This window comes from Onychostoma macrolepis, chromosome 01, assembly GCF_012432095.1.
Source record: "Onychostoma macrolepis isolate SWU-2019 chromosome 01, ASM1243209v1, whole genome shotgun sequence".
In the NCBI taxonomy this organism is placed as follows: domain Eukaryota; kingdom Metazoa; phylum Chordata; class Actinopteri; order Cypriniformes; family Cyprinidae; genus Onychostoma; species Onychostoma macrolepis.
Genome location: NC_081155.1, coordinates 24,687,594 through 24,707,562, shown reverse-complemented (window position 1 = coordinate 24,707,562; position 19,969 = coordinate 24,687,594). Strand labels below are relative to the sequence as shown.

General features: G+C 36.6%; 1 protein-coding gene across 2 annotated transcripts in view; it reads left to right on the top strand.

Annotated features, from left to right (window-relative positions):
* nlgn4xa (neuroligin 4 X-linked a) overlaps positions 1 to 19,969 on the top strand; it is a 99,174-nt gene that overhangs the window by 29,353 nt on the left and 49,852 nt on the right. The gene's annotated exons all lie outside the window — the stretch shown is intronic.

Below are 19,969 nucleotides of genomic sequence, written 5' to 3'. Positions count from 1 at the left end.
TGTCTAAAAGTCCACTCTGGATTTCATAAACTCTTCTTTCACCTTGCATTTATGAATCTCAGTCTTTCAGCCTGTTACTTCTCCTATTGGATGTGGTGGGTAAATATTAAAAAGGATCATAGTTTTATTCACAGTCCTCCACTTCAGCTGTTCTTACAACTCATTATCAGCCACAGCTCTCTTTGAGGCTGGCTATATTTAGATGTGTTAGAGGAAAGGGTATAGGCCTCTGCAAAAGTGTGCACTGCAGGAAAAAGGCAGTAGTTGGGGGAAAGAGAGGAAAGTGGCAGCAAGACCGAGGACAGGAGTGACAGCGCGAGCGAGGCCTTTGTTAAACGTGTTTCTGCTTCTTTGCCTCACAGTGCTCAGCATGAAGGTGATGGAGATAGTCTAAAGTGTCTGGCTGTCTCCGTCTTTATGGAGAACAGTTTGAAGTGTGGTGGAAGTGAAAAGAGTCCTAGATGGAGGGTAAAGTGAGATTGGAACATGTTCCCAAGCATATCAAATTGCAGGATCGTTTCCCTTTTGTACCCTTCTTCAGAGAGTGAGAGCTCTTCTCCACGACAAAAGTCATATTTTAACACCTCTGAGGTATCTTGGTTGCAGTGTGTGTGTGTGTGTGTGTGCACACTGCACAGACTGCTGTCTAGTTGGCCCATGCCCAGTCCGCCACCAGCGAGACAGATTTTCTTCTCAGCTGTTTTTAGACCTAGTGTTGTAATGGCTTTATCCAGCTTTTAGACACATGCTCACTGATTAGCCAAGGGTGAGAAGAGCATTCCGGTGTGAAAATACTGTTTATAGAAAGTCATGTACTCCTTTTTTTAAATGGCTTGTTATAGAACAAAAATTGTGGCTGAACATATGTAGACACATTTACGATAGATACAGTGACAGTGTGGTATGCATAACAGGGTTGTTAGTGTCACAATCATGTGGGAAGTAATATGACTGCATGGGTGTTTATTTATATTCATTTTGTATAGGTTGCATGGGCATGCATGTGTACGGATGTGTGTTTTTCTGTCGAATGTAACTGTGTGATTGTTTGTGCTTTCATAGTAATTGCTTCATCTGCAGTGGGGCACATGTGGGCTGCCAATGATCCAGTGGAGGCTGTTAGAATGAACTGAGATGTGTCACTGGCACATGACACTCTCTCTCTCTCTCTCTCTCTCTCTCGGCAACGTGAGCAGACTGCTGATGTGCTTCATAATACAGCAGAATGGGTCTGTTTCTGCACTTTACTCTTTATCTCGGTGCATTATGGGAAACTTAGTTCCAATTTGTCAGAATGAAGTAATGAAGTATTTACGTATGTGGCACTAAATGAAGAATCACAATGGCTGTATTCACTCAGCAGCACTGAAGCCTTTTTTTTTTTTTTTTGTATTGTTTAAGAGATGGCTACCAAGAGCCCTGAAACATTTAGAGATAGTTCATCCAAAACTGTAATTTAACATTTACTTGCCCTCCTGTTGTTACAAACCTGTATTGCTTTCTTTCTTCTGCTGAATATGCACACACACACACATACACACAATTATTTTGAAGGATGTTGTTTCGTTTCTCATTAACTTCCAAACTGAAAACACTTTTCAAAATATCTTCTATGTTCCACAGAAGTAAGAAATGCACACACATTTGAACAACATGAGGATGAGTAAATGGTGACACAATTTAAATTACATTTTTTTTTAATTGTTTAATTTGTGTTTTTGAAGAAGTATCTTATCCTTATCAAGGCTGCATTTATTTAATCAAAAAGACAGTAAAAACAGTAATATTGTGAAATATTACAATTTAAAATAGCTGTTTTCTACTTACTTTTCTACTTGTATATATATACTATTAATTTATTCCTGTGATGTTCCATTACAAGTCTTTTTTTTTTTCCAGAAATATTATTTATATCCCATGGGCCAGATTTACTAACAGCTTGCACCAGTGCAAACCATCTTTACTAAAGATTTACTAAAGACATATTAAAACGAATCACGTAACACGATTTACTAACGTTTGCGCTTGTCAAATTACTGGTGTTTGCGTCATTATTTAACGGCCAAAAAAAGCATGTGTTAAATCAGACGGTAATTTGCGCTGCTCTTGGTACACTCTAAAAAATGCTGGGTTAAATACAACCCAGTGCTGGGTAAATATTGGACAGAACACATGCTGGGTTGTTTTCAACCAACAGTTGGGTTAAAGGTTTAACCTAGTCTTCTAGGCAGTAAACCAACCGCTGGGTCTAAACAACCCAATCGTTGGGTTCGTCCATATTTTACCCAGCGCTGGGTTGTTTAGGGTTGTTGCATTTTTTAGAGTGTAGATTGCGCTCGTCGTTATGTAAATGATCTGGCTGCGTCTCTGTTCATTAGTGAATCATGCACAGAATTTTCCCCTCCCTTCACCGCTTTTATTAAATTGCGCTCTAACGATCATTTGCCCTGTTTAGTAAATCTGGCCCTAAATGTTTTGAACAGTAGTCACGTTTTAGAACAAAATGTTTTAGAACAGTAGTATTTACCAAGCATTTTGATTGTTTGTGTGTGTGTGTGTGTGTGTGTGTGTGTGTGAGTGTGTGTGTGTGTGTGTGTGAAATAGCATTTCTTAAGTCTTTCTAATGATCTGTAAGCTAGCATCTTTGACGTAGGTCATTGGTTATAGGCATTATTTGTGAATGTAAGTATGAACATTTCCATTTGATTGCTTCACATCTGTTAGTAAATACTGCTGTAATTCCTAAACAGTGAGAATGTGAATGTAGCCAATCAGATTAAAGTTCCCTGTATAACTGATTTCTTGCTGAACCTCTAGTAGACATGCACATCGGAAATCTGCTTCTTGAAATTTTACAGTCTATAACCGTAAAACTGGACTGCAGAATCTCACTCTGGCTTTTGTCAAGCAAGACACTAAAAAACCTTCCCAAATCACCCTCAGAGTCATTTAACAGACAGTAGCTTACGCTAATAGACCCCTCTGCAGTGGGTCAATCTCTGCGGAGCCTTTATCCTATTCACTTCTATCTCTGTCAGTCTGTCTGGCCTGGAAGGCTCCTACAGTTTCCCTGAGGCCTCTGTGAGTAGAGTCTCCACAGCAGGGCAAGGACAGGCACAGCCCAGGGGAGGAAGGCCAAATGGGCTTCGGTCCTCTGAAATGCTTGCATGTGGGAAGAGAAATAGAGAGATTAGGAGCGACAGAGAATGAGAAATGGAGGGCTTTTTTGGGTCGCATTTTAAGCAATAGCAATATAATGACGCAGTAATAATGGTGAGAATGTGCTTGGGTGTCTGTGGGCATGTCATGCTGTCCTCAAATGCTGAAAGGCAGAGTTGTTTGTTGTGGTCTCGTGGTAGTTTTAATGACTTTGCTTTCTTTTGCACAAAAACAGAGAGAGGAGAGGAGAGGTGATGTAAGGTAATGGCAAGAGAGGTCAGTGGAGGACTGCTGCAGGTAAATGTGTTGAGAGAGAGTGGACAGGAGTGAGGGATCACAAACTATCGAGTAGATTAAAGATAGCATGTCACCAATAGGAGAGGAAGGGCAGAAGAGGCTGCCAGAGAATGGGAGAGACGACATGGGAAACAGGGAATAGAAGAAAGAACATGAATTGTTATGGACGTTAACACGTGTTTTAGGCATATTCTTCAAGAAAAGATTTGAGTTCAGCCTGAATTGATTCATGTGAAGATGGGCAGATCCAACTTAAAATATTCATATCTCTGTTACCGCTTTTATATAGAGATGATCGATTCTCCCGTGTAAATACTGCTCCAAGTGTTTTTAAACTCCTGATTTCACTATTCATTTAGTAAGGAATCGGGATGAGAATCTCTAGGCACCTCACAATTCGACTGAGTTATGATTCAGAAGGCAGCACTGTGATCATAAAACGATTATCGATGCATCTCGATGCTTTTTATTCTGTATAGTATTTATTTTTCTCACTTGGTACTTGTATTTTTAATGATTTATAGTGAATTTGCTTCCAGTATCTGTTATTAATTAAACAAATGGAAGAGTTACAATTCTTGATCTACATTTACTTCATCTCATTAATTAGTTTTTTGTGCATTTTCATTAGATTGCTTACATAAGTAGGCTACTTTTTAAAAATAATTGCAAATTAATAATAAATTAAACCAATTGTATGTTAAGAATTAGAACAAACTAAATACGGATTCACATACAAGCAAATATAAAGTAATAAGTGGAACAAAGAAACATATTACAAGCCATAAACAAAAATTACTTTCAATATCTGAGAGTGCTTTGAGTATCTGAAAGTTTCCAGACAGACACAGTTATGGATTTTTCTCTTTTTCTCAGCATTATTGCTGTTTAATTATTACTGATGACTTCAGCGGCAGGTTTAATAGGCTGCATTCACACTAATGCACAGATCTGTTTCAGCATATCAAATGTTTTGTTCTGTCCTTAAAACATAACTGACTGCCATTACATTAATCTTGCATTGTAAAAGCATTTGGAGATTCAAGTTAATAGAACTGCATACACAGAGTAATGCACAGCTGCAAATGAACATAAAGTGCACATGAGCTTGCACTGCATTCCAAAAGGCATAATGTAAGAGGAAACACTGAAATATTGGCAGGTGAAAGGACAAGTTTCTCACGTGCATTCTGACATTTTCAGAATCGATTCAGAATAATTAAAGACAGACTTGCAATGCATTAGATTTGTTTTTCTCCCACCCCTATAATTTAACATTAAAATTACCATAATATAACCATAAAGGTAAATACTATTACTAACAACAACAATTGTATTACAATTACCAAATAGTTCTTATAGTTCTTATTTATTCCTAATATAATAACTACCTTTGTGAACCTATAAACTATAAACAATTTAAAATCTTTTAAAATGTCAGATAACTTTACTGTTTCATGATAAAATTTGAATCATTACCTTATGATGCTTATGTAAAACATTACCTGGGGAAAAAAAATTAACAACTGTTAGGTTTAAAAAATCTAAAATGTAATATCAACCTAAATGCATCAGTTTATACCAACAAAACTATATTTTATATTTGTAATGGGTTAAATCAGGTAAGAGTTGTGGGTCATCAAATTTACAGTGTACTCAATCCCTGATATTTAAAAGAACTGATTTTCTTGTTGCTTCCCCCCCCCCTCATAATTCCCTTTTATTTCTGTACTTTATTGATCCAAAAAATAAATAAATAATAAAAATTGAAAAATTGAGGTAACTGCCTGAGGGGAGTCTTCAAAGCGTGACACATGCAGCGTATACAGCGCTGGTTAACGTCTTCCCATTACAATCAGCTCAGAACACAAACAATAAGCAAACAAGCTTCTTTCGAATGGCACTGATGCCCAAGGCGGGAGAGAAAGCTGATTTGCCTGTACCAAAAGAATAAAAACAAAACCTAATTAAAGACAGATCAAGCCCCAACTGACGTTTCCCTTTTGACACATAAACACACACCTCTAATGGCTTTTAGAAACGCAAACCTCTAGGATTTATATAAATGAGCACAATCCTCTCCGGATGATGCAAGCCCTCTTGTAGTGATTATTCAGACATTTTGAATCATCGTGGCCCTGTGAGACGGTCTGGCAGCTCTGATAAGGAAGGCTACCTTGAGAGCCACTTGTTGAAATTCCTCCATTTTGTAATTTTACCTTGTAGCATGAATCTTTCAGACATTAAATACGGTTGCTGTTTTTTTTTGTTTTTTTTAATGATTGTTGAAAAAAAAAAAAAAAATGAAATTAACAAGTCATTGTTGGTAAAGATTTAGCTTTTACAATAGCTTTTGTCTTAAGAACCTTTAAATAATGCAGACTGAAATCAGCCCCAGTTCTGCCCTTATAAAGTTTGGATATCTATGCTTGGCTTCCATTGTAAAGGTCATTGTTGTCATATTCCTCTGTAAAGCCAGTATTATAATGGGCTCTGAAGAATTTTTTTAATCCACATCCCATCTATTTGTGAGAAGGAAAACACGTTATTGTGTACTCAGCTCTACTGTCCTCAGCTCTAATTGTGGTGGGGTTTTTTTATTGTACACTACTGTTCAGAAGTTTGGTATGTTTTTTAAAGAAATATATGCTGACCAGGGTTGCATTTATTTACTGCATATATAAAAATGTTGCTACAGAAATCATTCTAATATGCTGGTTTGCAGCACAAACATTTCTTATTATCAATAACTTAATATTAGTGCAGGGCAACGATTAATCGCGATTAAGTTCTCCGCTAGTAGACGTTTACAATATAGAACGCCACGAAGTAGCAGTTGAAGTCGCGAACGCGCAATATTACGTTGGAATGCCGTTGCTGTTTCAGCAGTGGAGGCTGCTTAAAGTGTTGCCAGGGCAGCGGCACAAGTGGGCTATTTTGAAAATACAGTCGCAGGAAAAAATTACAGAGCCGTGGGTTGCGGTTTTTTGGGCTACTTTTATAATGTACCATGGCTGCCCAAGGTGTATATAGACAAATACAAATTAAAATAGATCCTTTTACTAATGTGTATTATACTTGAAATGTATCCCTGGCAACTTAAGAACGGAGAGGCGGTTGTAACATCGCAAACAACGTGAGTTTCAGCAGAGCATACATGTTAAGGCTTTTACACAGCAGAAATAAACATGACAACAGCCACTATGGATTATATAAGATAATAAACACACGATTACGATAGGATATGGTCTGGATGTGATTTTCTTGAGATGAATGTGTACATCTGAAATGCTAATTTGTGCAGCGATATAAAAGGCTATAAATAGCATATTTTCACAACAGTAAACGACCAAATTCCACATGTGATCGCAAAAGGAAGTTATTACAAACACTCAATGGTGGTTTGAAGTGAGTTCTGAGTAAAAGTGTACTATTAATCTCATAAATTGTCTTATGCAGCATGATGCTAATATTAGCTCTAATGCACCTGCAGAACAGGTCCAATTCTTCTTCATAATGCATTTGGTCATAATACTTCACGTAAGGTCGCAAGAAAATGTTTTGTTATATTTATTTAGAAATACTTTTGATAATAGTTGGGTAAATGTATAATGGGATTGAAGTGATGTGGCTTGGTAAACGTTTTATTGCCAGTATAAAGGCTGATAATTGCTGAATAAAAACAAAATAATAATGATAAAAGAATAATTTGGCGGAAGTGTGAAAGGTTCTGTTTCCTTAAACTAGTTTGTCATGCATTTCTTTATTTCAACACATTTACAGGTAAATCCTAGTATTTTAAATTGTGATTAATCATGATTAATCACAGTCCATGACTGTGATTAACGCGATTACATTTTTTAATCGATTGACAGCACTAATATATATATATATATATATATATATATTTTTTTTTTTTGTAACAAAGTTAAAGACTTTACTGTCCATTTTGACCAATTGAATGTGTTATTGCTTAATACATATATTAATTCATAAAAAAATATATATCCCAAAGATAAACCACTTTATGAAAATTTAAGCCAATTTTAAGACAATAAAATTAGAATGAATTGATTAAAGACAAGCTTTGAATGATGGTTTGTGAATGTGGTAAACTGCAGCTTTCCTTAAAAAGCATTTTCTACATGACCCACAGTTGGTATAAATTAATGTATTTAGGTTAATTTTGACTTAAAAACATAAAAAAAAATTTCTTGTAGGCCTTGCAGATGGATAAATAAAGAATAAATAAACAGAATGCCATTTCCTGAATTCCAAATGAAACTTCTGGTAGCGCACAGCTAATTCAATGTCATCTCCACGATTCAGCCTGTTCTTACATTCTGAATTTTGCCTAGCCCTGCAATAACTAGATCAGAAACTAGATCAAACAAATGTGCATGGTTGTTTACAGACCTGCAGACATCAGTCAACATTCCTCGTCCTGTCATCTGACTCCCATCTCAGATATGCACAGTCTGGTATCATCATATCTCCACACTGAAACAGGCAGCTCAATTTGCCCTCAAAGTGGACCTTCTTCATGAACCAGATGTACTGGAGAGATCTGGCCTTGTTTTCACCATAACTCCAGATGGCCTGGTCCCTGTGAGAGGAGGAGACCTCACTGTGTTGATTGGTTAATCCTATAAATTCTGTCTGAAGATCTGTGGATGGCAGCTTGTCGCTCAGGGATGCAGTGTGCTGGGGCACAAGAGGGCAAAGGGTTAATGTGAATCTGGCCGCTGCCTCTCTGGCTGGTTCAAGCCTCGTGTTCAGTCACGCTTACCCTGTTTTGGGCTGCTGTGCTGTGTGTGAGATGCGGAACTCTTTGCCGTGCACACATTCGGATGCTAATGTGCTGTTTGCTTGTTTTTGTTTTGAGCTGCGGCATAGCAGTGCCACGGGATGGAGAATGTAATTGTGTAGGGCATTAAATCTTGAAATTACAATCACATTGAGAGCATTGACAAAAGTAGCGAGAAACATTATGAGGCATAAAGGAAAAGCCATGTAAACATGCAATGACATGACCTTGACTTGACATGAGTCATTTAGAGACACTAAATTGCTTTATTTGTGTCCGTTCATTTACTGTTCTACTGGTAAATGGGGTTAAAGAGGGCTCTCAACTGCAATCTACATGCAGCCAGTTACAAAAATGATTTTCTTTCTACAGTTCTCCAATCATGGATCACTTTGTTTGTTTGAGGGGTCAAATATCCTGCTGTGCGGTTGAAAAAGTAATGCCTACATTAAAGGGATAGTTTAACCAAAAATGAAAATTTACATGTGCATCTCAATGAATTAGAATGTTGTGAAAAAGTTTTTTCTTGTAACTTATTTCAAAAAGTGAAACTTTCATATATTTTAGATTCATTACATGTAAAGTAAAACATTTCAAAAGTTTTTTTGTTTTAATTTTGATGATTAGAGCTTACAACTCATGAAAGTCAAAAATCAGTATATCAAAATATTAGAATATTTACATTTGAGTTTCAATTAATGACCATCCATACAGTATACATTCCGGGTATCTCTTGTTCTTTGAAACCACAATAATGGGGAAGACTGCTGACTTGGCAATGATCCAGAAGACGAACATTGACACCTTCCACAAAGAGGGTAAGTCACAGAGGGTCATTACTGAAAGGTGTGGCTGTTTACAGAGTGCTGTATCAAAGCATATTAAATGCAAAGTTGACTGGAAGGAAGAATTTGGGTAGGAAAAGGTGTACAAGCAACAGGGATGACCGCAAGCTTGAGAATACAGTCAAGCAAAGCTGATTCAAACACTTGGGAGAGCTTCACAAGGAATGGACTGAAGCTGGAGTCAGTGCATCAAGAGTCACCACGCTCAGACATCTTCAGGAAAAGGGCTACCAAGCCACTTCTGAACCAGAGACAATGTCAGAAGCGTCTTACCTGGGCTGTGGAGAAAAAGAACTGGACTGTTGCTCAGTGCTCCAAAGTCCTCTTTTCAGATGAAAGTACATTTTGCATTTAATTTGGAAATCAAGGTCCCAGAGTCTGGAGGAAGAGTGGAGAGGCACAGAATCCATATTGCTTGAAGTCCAGTGTGAAGTTTCCACAGTCGGTGATGATTTGGGCTGCCATGTCATCTGCTGGTGTTGGTCCACTGTGTTTTCTGAAGTCCACAGTCAACGAAGCCATCTACCAGGAAATTTTAGTGCAATTCATGCTTACTTCTGTTGACAAGCTTTATGGAGATGCTGATTTCATTTTCCAGCAGGACTTGGCACCTGCCCACACTGCCAAAGGTACCAAAAGCTGGTTCAATGACCATGGTGTTACTGTGCTTGATTGGCCAGCAAACTCGCCTGACCCAAACCCCATAGAGAATCTATGGGGTATTGTCAAGAGGAAGATGAGAGACACCAGACCCAACAATGCAGATGAGCTGAAGGCCACTGTCAAAGACACCTGGGCTTCCATACCACCTCAGCAGTGCCACAAACTGATCACCTCCATGCCACGCCGAATTGAGGCAGTAATTAAAACAAAAGGAGCCCCTACCAAGTATTGAGTACATATACAGTAAATTAACATACTTTCTAGAGGGCCAACAATTCAGTAAAAATGTTTTTTGTATTGGTCTTATGAAGTATTCTAATTTGTTGAGATAGTGAATTGGTGGGTTTTTGTTAAATGTGAGCCTAAATCATCACAATTAAAAGAACCAAAGACTTAAGCTACTTCAGTCTATGTGCACTGAATTTATTTAATACACGAGTTTCACAATTTGAGTTGAATTACTGAAATAAATGAACTTTTCCATAACATTCTAATTTATTGAGATACACCTGTATATTAGGTGGCCTAGTAACTACTACGTACTTGCATCAAAAAGTAAGTGCAATGTACTTATTGTGGTCATAGTGTATTGCAAATCACTTCTACTGTTATTGAGGCGGGATACGGGTAAGGTTAGGGGCAGGTTTGGTGGTATTGGTCGGTTTAAGGCTGGGATAAGGTGTAAGGGATGGGTCAACAGTGTAATTATAAATGTAATTACAGAAATTAATTACAGATGTAATTACATAAAGGTATTTTTAAACATATAAGTACAATGTAAAAACATGTATGTACACAATAAGTGCATTGTACCAAATTATTCATTTAAATGTAAGTACACAGTAGTTAAAGGTGCTGTATGTAGGATTGACACCTAGCGGTTGAACCAGGTATTGCAGTCCAAATTCAAAATATTGGAGACAGGTTTTTTTTCACCCGGCCCCTCCTCCTCAGATTTGACTCACACGCAGGTTGCCAGATTAACGACACCAACAGGCAGAGTCCTGCACGCGGGCGGACGGGTGAACCGCAAAAATTGACGTAACGGGTGGAATAATATTGACGTGTCGGGTGCAGTGCGGGTGCGGGTCGGACTGGTGACAGGCACGGGCGGGTTGCGGGTACAATTATAACCAAGACTATTTCGACTTAATCCAGTACACGCTGATAAGCAGCTCCTTTCTTTCAAATTGTCCCGTGCTTGTGTTCGCGCGCTCTGTCTGAAGACCGGGCTTCTACAGCGGGATTTGCAAACACTGAGCACTGTAGCCAATCGACAGCTGTATTGACATTGATTGACAGCTAGCCTTTTAGACCTGTTTAAAATAGATTGGTCACATACGCAATAGTTTTATATTGTTTTTACACGTTGGATGTTGTGCGCGCTCTCTCTCTCAGTCTCTCTCTCGACACTGCTGCCAGTCCTACATATTTTTATGCAGCCTATAATGTTGCTTTCTCTCTCTCTGTTAACTTGTTGGGCTGCGTGTGTTAAATGTTATTATTAATTTTTAAACACATTAACGCATTAACTCAGAATGACTTGTTAATTGCTTGTTACATTAAAAATAAAATAAAGGCGTTTTTTCCGCCTTATGTAGATTTAATGCGGGTGCGGTTCGGGTCGCGGTTTTTATGTCAAACGGGTCGGGTCGGGTCCGGAACTAAATTAGTGTTGCTGTCGGATAACGGGTCGGGTATTCGGTTAACTACTGCGGGTGCGGGGCGGGTGCGGGTTTATCAAAAAGGACCCGTGCAGGACTCTGCCAACAGGAACGACCGAGCGCACATGACCATGAATGAAATTAAATGTGCTGTGTTTTCACCAACCGGCAACCCGCAGTGCAGAAATATAATTGGGTAAACTGGCAGTGGGCGGGTTTCACAAACCATAACAAACACAGACATTTTGGGCCGGAATGCACATTTTCAAAGGAGAATAACTGACTGTAGAATTGTTTTTCAGATAAACAAGTAACATGTTTCTTAAATATCTGCAAACATATTATGGTATTTTTATGCTTTAGTAGAGTCAAAATCCTACATACAGCACCTTTAAGGCCACCTAATATAAAGAAGGGACCGAAAATTATTTTATAAAATCTATTTTATCGATATCCTTACTACCTTTCTGGGCATTGAATGTGTCAGTTGCATTGCTGTCTATGCAGGGTCAGAAAGCTCTCGGATTTAATTAAAAAAATATTTTAATTTGTGTTCCAAAGATGAATAAAGGTCTTACTGGTTTGGAACGACATGAGTGATATTTAATAACAGAATTTTCATTTTTGGGTGAACTATCCCATTATCATTCAAAAGTTTGGGGTTGGTAAGATTTGATTGATTGATTGATTGATTGACTCAATCAATCAATCAATCAATCAATCAATCAATCAATTATCAATCAAATGAATGCTCTTTTGTAACTGTCGTCACAATTTCTAACATTGATAATAATAAGAAATGTTTCTTGAGCAGCAAATTAGAATATTAAAATGATTTCTGAAGAATCATGTGACTCTGGAGTAATAGCTGCTGAACAAAATAATAATTTAATATATTACAATAGAAAACAATCATTTGAAATTGTAATAATATCTGACCCTGTCTGTGAAAACCCAGCTAAAGTCATATTTTGGTGATTTACTGTTTTCTATATAAAATCATCCTTCATAAGGTAAAGAACACTCTGTGAAAATGTAAAATTGATATCTTTATTACTGATTGAGTAAGACCGTGTCAAAGATTTCACAGACAGGGTCACATATTTCACAATATCACTGTTTTTACTTTATTTTTAATTACATAAATTCAGCCTTTGTGAGCATAAAAGACTTTCAAAACCATAAAAATATTGCAGACCTTAAACTTTTGAACAGTGGTGTATATAGTGTAACATTGACTGAATCACAGAAAATAAATAAATAAATACATACTGTACATAGATACATACATACATACATAAAAATCCTTAGACTGATTACTTTAAATGAACATACCTAAACTTATAACACAATGGTTAATCCAGTGTGAAGCCAATATGACTGCTGATTTGAGTATGAACATCATAGCTAACATCACAAGTATAATCACAAAAGATTCTTGAAAGGAGTTCCAAAATAAAATATTTGTTTGCATCACATGATAGCAGCTGACATAGCATACTCTGTGAATCGTTACATAAATGCCAACCCAATCCCCCCGGAGGGCTGCCGGGTGTCCTCTATGCAGTGCACTCAAAGATACTCATCATGACTCCACTAACCTCTAGCAGTAGAGGTAGGCTAGCAGATTCAGTGGAAGCACAGCATTTTATTTATGCTCTGCATACTGAGTGAACTCTATGTAAAGCATCTTACTATAAAGCATTGATTTAGGTGTCATAAAACTGACAGATATAGAGAACATGAAAGAAACTCAGGAAACAGGGTGACAAGATGCCAGCTTACTGCCAAAGGACCAGCAACAGGAATCAAAATGCAGCACCCATTTAAACGCATCAGATCATTATGTCATGTTTCTTGTCATGTTTACATGATGCATGATACTGTCATTACCCACAACCCTAATATCCACACATACTAGGTTTGATGGCTTTAACATGCAAAATATCCAAACATCTGCATCAATATGCAGGAAATGTAGCGCAACAACAGCAACAGCAAAAAATAAAAAATAAATAAAATAAAAATACCGGACCAGTGACAGTTTGACTGAAGGAAAGGCTTGATTTGGGACTGTGGCATGGAAATGATGAAATTGTAACTACCTTGGCAATGTCGTTGCTTTCCTCAGCAGGGCTGCAGCGCAAATACTTAAACATTTCTAGCCTTGCTCTGGCCAAAAGTAGATCTGATCTTCATTCTCAAGGGTTTTTTGTAGATAGTATTGACATTAGGATTGGTGGGGGGAGTGGTATTGGTGTCTACCTTATATAATAATTTACTTGAATATACTTATTATATGACTTTTTTATGACAAGGCGAGGTTAATTCAGGATGCAAAAAAAAAAAAAAATTATTAATTAAAAACTATTTTTTAAATAATTAAAATAATAATAGTATTAATTAAGATAGACTCATGGTATTCAGTATGGTTACACCACTTGACATTGGTAATATCTTGTTGTCAGAATTGGTTATTCTCTCTTTCTTTTGAATACCTGTAAATAATGTTAATGTTGCAAGCACACAACTTGCCAAACAAGCAGTTCTAATAGCTGCGCCAAGTGTGCCAAGTGTTAAATTAGTGCCAAGTGTTAAATAACCTGCATTTGGCTAGTTATGTGAAAAAAAGATTCTCTTTGTTTTCCAAGAGAAGGGAGGGGGGCAATAGCAACACAGTGATGTGTTGCCAAATGTGCTGTTGCACAATATTGCACATTGTACCTTCCTATGAAAGCAAAAAAATGCTTAGTTTGATAACCATGATGTTTAAAATGCACCACTTTTTTTTCTTCTCTTTCCCTCCAACACCGCAAGTTCTCGCTTCATTTACTTTTGAATGAGGACCAGGCTGTGTTAAGAGCCTTATCTCTCCACATGATATCTTGTGTAGCTTCAGATGGCTACCACTTTTACATCAAAGGTTATTCTCTTTATCCAGTACAGACACTTAAGCCTCTGTCAGAGGACATTACTTAAATGCTCTTATCAAGACATTCGCACATTTGTACATAGGTGCTATGGAAATGAAGGTGGAGGGAAAATGTGATGGGCTCAGCTGGACTTGGCTGCTGAATGGTCATGTGATCACACCATGAACTGAAAACATGAAATGTCGTGAGCGATGGGATTTACGAATGCACTGGTACAATGCACCTTGTTGAAATATGAGTTTTCATTTAGAATTAGGCAATATTGCAATATGAATTGTTCTAGCTGTACATATCAACACATTAGGAGTAGAACACTCCAAGGAGACACTAATTAATACTGCATAATGAGATGTATAGCTATTTTGGAACATTATGGATGTAATGTGAAGCAGTTATTTAAATATAGTTAAACAAATAGTTCATCCAAAAGTGACAGTTGGTTGGAAATGTACTAATCCTCAGTCCGTCCAAGATGTATATGAGTTGTTTCTTCATAGTAACAGATTTGGAGAGATTTAGTATTACATCACTTGCTCACCAATTGATTCTCTGCAGTGAATGGGTGCCATCAGAATGAGAGTCCAAACAGCTGATAAAAACATCACAATAATCCACATGACTTTAGTCCATCACTTAATGTCATGTGAAGCAAAAAGCTGCCGTAATGAAGAAACAACTTTAATTGATGGACTCTTATTCTGACGGCACCCATTGATCCAATGGTGAGCAAGTGATGTAATGCTGAATCTCTCCAGAGTTCAATGGGTGAACTATTCCTTTAAGAATTGGGAAATTACAGTGGCATACTTCCATTTTGTCTTCATTTAAATTCTTCATTAGCCTATTGGCCTGATATATGTAAAGCAGATTCAAATGGATTATGCTATTAGATGTATTGAGATATAAAAGGAGTGTGAATGTGTAAAAATGCTGCTTATGAAGTAAAACAATTAGAAACTATAATGTAGAAAATGTCACAAAGCTGCTGAATGGAGTGTGCTCTTTCATGTTTTAAATTAGTTCTTGAGGTTAAAGGTCCCAAAGATACTGCTGTTTTGTCCTAATTAGTATGATTGTCATGACCGTCCTCTTTGACATCACTTGCCTTATCAACATAATCATCATTCAGACCCCCATTTCTTCTCTATTCATTTCCTGTCTTGCACTTTTGGCTAATTTTAAATTATGCATACTGTTTTGATGTGGTGGTCTGATTAGAATTCATGAGAAATGTTTTAAATATGCTGTTAACAGACATATAAAGGAACTTTAATGGCTTGACACTAATTACTGGATGATCCCTGCTGAGAATGATTTTAATTACATGAGCTTGGATCCGATTAAGGCCTTCTCTATAAGTCGATATTCAGAATGCCAACATGAGCAGCACATATTATAAGCTCCTCCAAATATACCAAATTTACCGCAGCTATATGTGCAAGGCAATCTGTTTAAATTTCAGAAAAACCCTAATATATATATATATATATATATATATATATATATATTTAGCGCTGCTTTGTGTGGATTTCCCTGATCTTCTGTGTAAATGCACAGCTGTTTCTCAATGTTGCTTATTTTGCAGGTGACAGATCAAAGGCTTTAGAAATTTTAAATATGCGTATTCACCGTATTGGTAGACATCTTATGTTTGTCTGATGACTAAGTGTGAACTTGAGAGTCATTTTAGGACTTGGATTTCTATTGATTGAGTATATTATATCAGACTTTGACCAAAGACCATACTGTTAGATGAGCACTTATTACTGTCTGTAATTGTATGTATGAGCAGATTTGTGCCACAGCTGTTCTCCGGATGATGTTTAGAAAAGACTAAGGAAATCCTGTAACAGCATGTCTTTCCCTATTTTCTGCTTCATCCAAATGATACACACGAACACATTTTCTCCCACCATGCTGCGATGAAAGACAAGAGATCTAATTTAGAAACCACAAGATTTCTTTCACAACAACAATGCTTAGGGTTACACTATCGCTCAGTTTGGCGTAGTGTTTAGTTAATCCATCTGCTGGTTGTTTTTTAGGCCAAGGGCACTCTTTGGATCCTTCAGAATGGATGCTTGAATTACATTCGATACCAAGCTGTTCACTGAAGCAGGTATCTGCCCGAGGAGCTGAAACTGAGACCTGTCAGAGCAGATGTCGTCCATCCATAGCAAATCTTAGATAAAGAAGGAAGGAAAACAGAATGTAGCGGAACATGGAGCTTTCTAGCAACTCAAGTTGAAAGAGAGCAGTCTAAGCCCTCAATGTCATAAATCCTTTGCTCTCTACTTAGATTTTAGAACATATGATATCTGAAGACTTAGGCATCAATTCCTCGTCTATCAAAGAGTTTAATTCACGTGACATGCTGACACATCTGTGCGTGTATCTTTATTTAAAAATCATGCGTTTAGTTGTGATGTGCATAACATTTCAGGCGGTAGTAAGTGATGCTTTGGCATTTAGCAGGCTTCCATCTTAAACTGATGGCATTTCTGTAGTTGTTTTGTTATCTTCAGAAAATCGCCACAGCATTTGAAAAAAAAAAAAGTTAAAGTTAATTTGCATTTGTTATCTAAGGAATTAATTCTTCTCCAAGATTAAAGCTGATTAAAGTTGAATGCATCTCATTCAAGTGTGTGCAAATTTGTGCATGGAATCTACGTTTGAACGTTTTCACAAACTATGATTCACTATAATATTTTGTCTTTATTTTCCAAAAATGCACTTGAAAAAAAGGGGGGAAATGCTACTTTAGTTGTTCTACTTAAAAAAAAAATCATGTTTGATTTATTTTATTTTATTTTTTTGTTTTAATTTCAAAAACACTTTTTGTTTTTAGTGTGTACACAATCATCACATACTCAGGTTAATATTAAATATTGCACACATATATTTCTTCTTAAATATATTTCATAACATATAGGGAATTACTTCAAATGAAAAATTCAGTGAGACAATTTACTGAAGAAGGCCTAGTGCTGAAACGTTTGATGATCCTGTAAGACATTAAGTTTATAAGTGACATTACGTTTATAAGTGAGTGCGGATCCTGCTGTGTTCATTTGAAGTAATTAAGATTTTTACTGATCTATGAACTGGTAAGTATTGGTTGAGCACAGTGATTTCACTTTTTTTTCTGGATAATATACAGGGAAAGAATAGCTGAATTATAACTGAAGCTGTGAGGTTTCTGTGTATAATAACACAGATGTGTGTACAGCTGGCTAATTAAACATCTGTACTATAGGTCTATATTAAATGGTGCTTGATCTGGTTTTGTTGATGGCACACTTGTCATTGCTCAGGGATCTTGCTACTTTTGTTTTTAGATGAGAACATATCTTTAGAGAGAACCATAAGTTTGATGGGAGTGACAAAAAAAAAAAAAAAAAAAAAAGGAAAGGAAAGGAAAGGTAGTGTGGAAAACTTCTATGGATATGGTTTGGGTGTGTTTTATGCAAATCACTAACCTCAGTCGCTCATTTAGAATACTCAAAATTCATTAACATTATCAAGGTTAAGAACAAGTTTCTGTACAAAAAAAAAAAAGTACAACATTTTTAATGAGAAGTTACGTACACACATGAAATAATAAAATAATCCACTCATTATTAGTGAATGAGACCCAATGTTTACAGTGTGAGAAATCATCCAACCATAATAACTGCACTGCTTACTCATCACCCTTTCATCACAAAATTGCAACACCTTATTTCCCCTCTATTTATTTAATCTGTCTGTATCCAGGCAATTGAACTTTTTTTTCCTTTTTTTATGCTGTGTGAGTCTGCTGTTGCAGTTACGCTGCTGCTTCGCTTGCAAGCTGCATGTGTGTGCTATGTGAAACAGATATTACATAACCTCACATCAGAGAAGCTGTTTATACTCTAATTAACAAGAGAACATGTAAATTAATGTGCATATAGCTGTAGATTCCCCTAGAGCTTTAATAGAAATGAGGATTTGCATATTTGCAAATGTAAGTCACAGTAAACAACTGTAAAGGCTTTAATATGCAATCACGGTCGTCATTTGCTGGATTAAAAAACAGTTTTTTATCATGTCATCTATTCTGTGATCGCTCACTTCTTTTTTGAATTTTAATTAATGATGATCTCAGATAAAATTGAAGGGAAGGCCAAATGAAAATGATGTTCTTTGTAATACGATCACAAAGACATAAATGACATTGTGTCATATGGAGACAATTTATAAACTGAGTGCTCATGTGAAACATTTTATTTGCTTTTAAATTTCTAACAGTATAGTCTTTATCACTATTGTGTTCATAGAAATGATAACTGTCTAAACTGTAATTAGCCAGTTTCATTTTACTGTGCAAAAGTACATTACTAAAATGCACATCAGAAGATAACAGCTATATTTGTTGCCATGACAACCTTTTTTTTTTTTTATTCATCTGTTCTGGGTAAAAGAATAGAGCACTTCATGATTGTCTGGTTGCATTAAAGTAAGAAAACTATTTGTTTGGTAATTACAAACAGGTAATTATTACGAAGATTAGAGTCTCGAGCCCTGTGGTGCTCAAGCCAGCTCTGAGCTTAGCTACCGATTTTTTTCATTTAAAATTTCATTTGGATGTTTGGATTCATGGCGTTTCTCCTTTTTTCATATGAATACTTAATTTAGACTACTTAGTCTGAGATTAATTTTAATTGTTTGTTCAGCATCCACAGTCATAGTAGCCACAACGCGGTCATTAAAGTGCAGCATGATGCTGCTGCGATACGGATTGAGTCCTGAGGGTCTAACTAGATGTTGCAGCTGAGGGAAAACTCTACACATGTAGAACACTGAGAGAGGAATTCAATATATTGTACAAAGGAGACCCATTTGAGCTGCTGTCATGGCTCATTGGTAACATGTTTGCATCATTTGTAGAGTGCTGGTGTTTCATGTGGATCCTGGCCTTTGTAAAGAACTCCAGCTCTTGTTGATGAAGAGGATTTGTTGGTGTTTTGACATGGTTATATATTTACTTAGTATCGATCTATCCCTAATGTGTCCTCTCCACTCCTCTCTCAGGGCTGCATAAAATGTTTCAATGACACAACAAAGAGTCTTAGTGGCCAAGTACTGTCTACTAAAAGAACAAACTTTATCAAGGAGCTTCTGCCAGACGAATGAATTAGAGACAAAATGAGGCTAAATGCCATCACTAATTGGTGCCATCTTTCATATTACTGGATCCATATTGGACCATTAAAGTTGCTCTTTAGCTTAGGTTTTGGTTGAACAATAAAACTGCTTCTTTGTATGTCAACGTGAAGCCAGCTGTTGATTATCACACAGTTAACCCTATAATATCAGAGGATCAGCTGTCATTGTATGAAAGAGTCATTTAATATTTCCTATTAAAATCTCCTTGGTAACCACCAAAGTAGTTATGATTAACTAGCTAAGGTTATTGTAAGTAAAATGGTTCATTTTTAAATGCAGGAAATTAAAATGATTATTATTTGGCTTCCACTTGAATGGTTTAATTATTTTTTTGCTGTCGAACAGCATGTCTAATTGTTTCAATTCATAAAATATTCGCAGTTTAACAACTTATTAAAATTGTGACAGGGC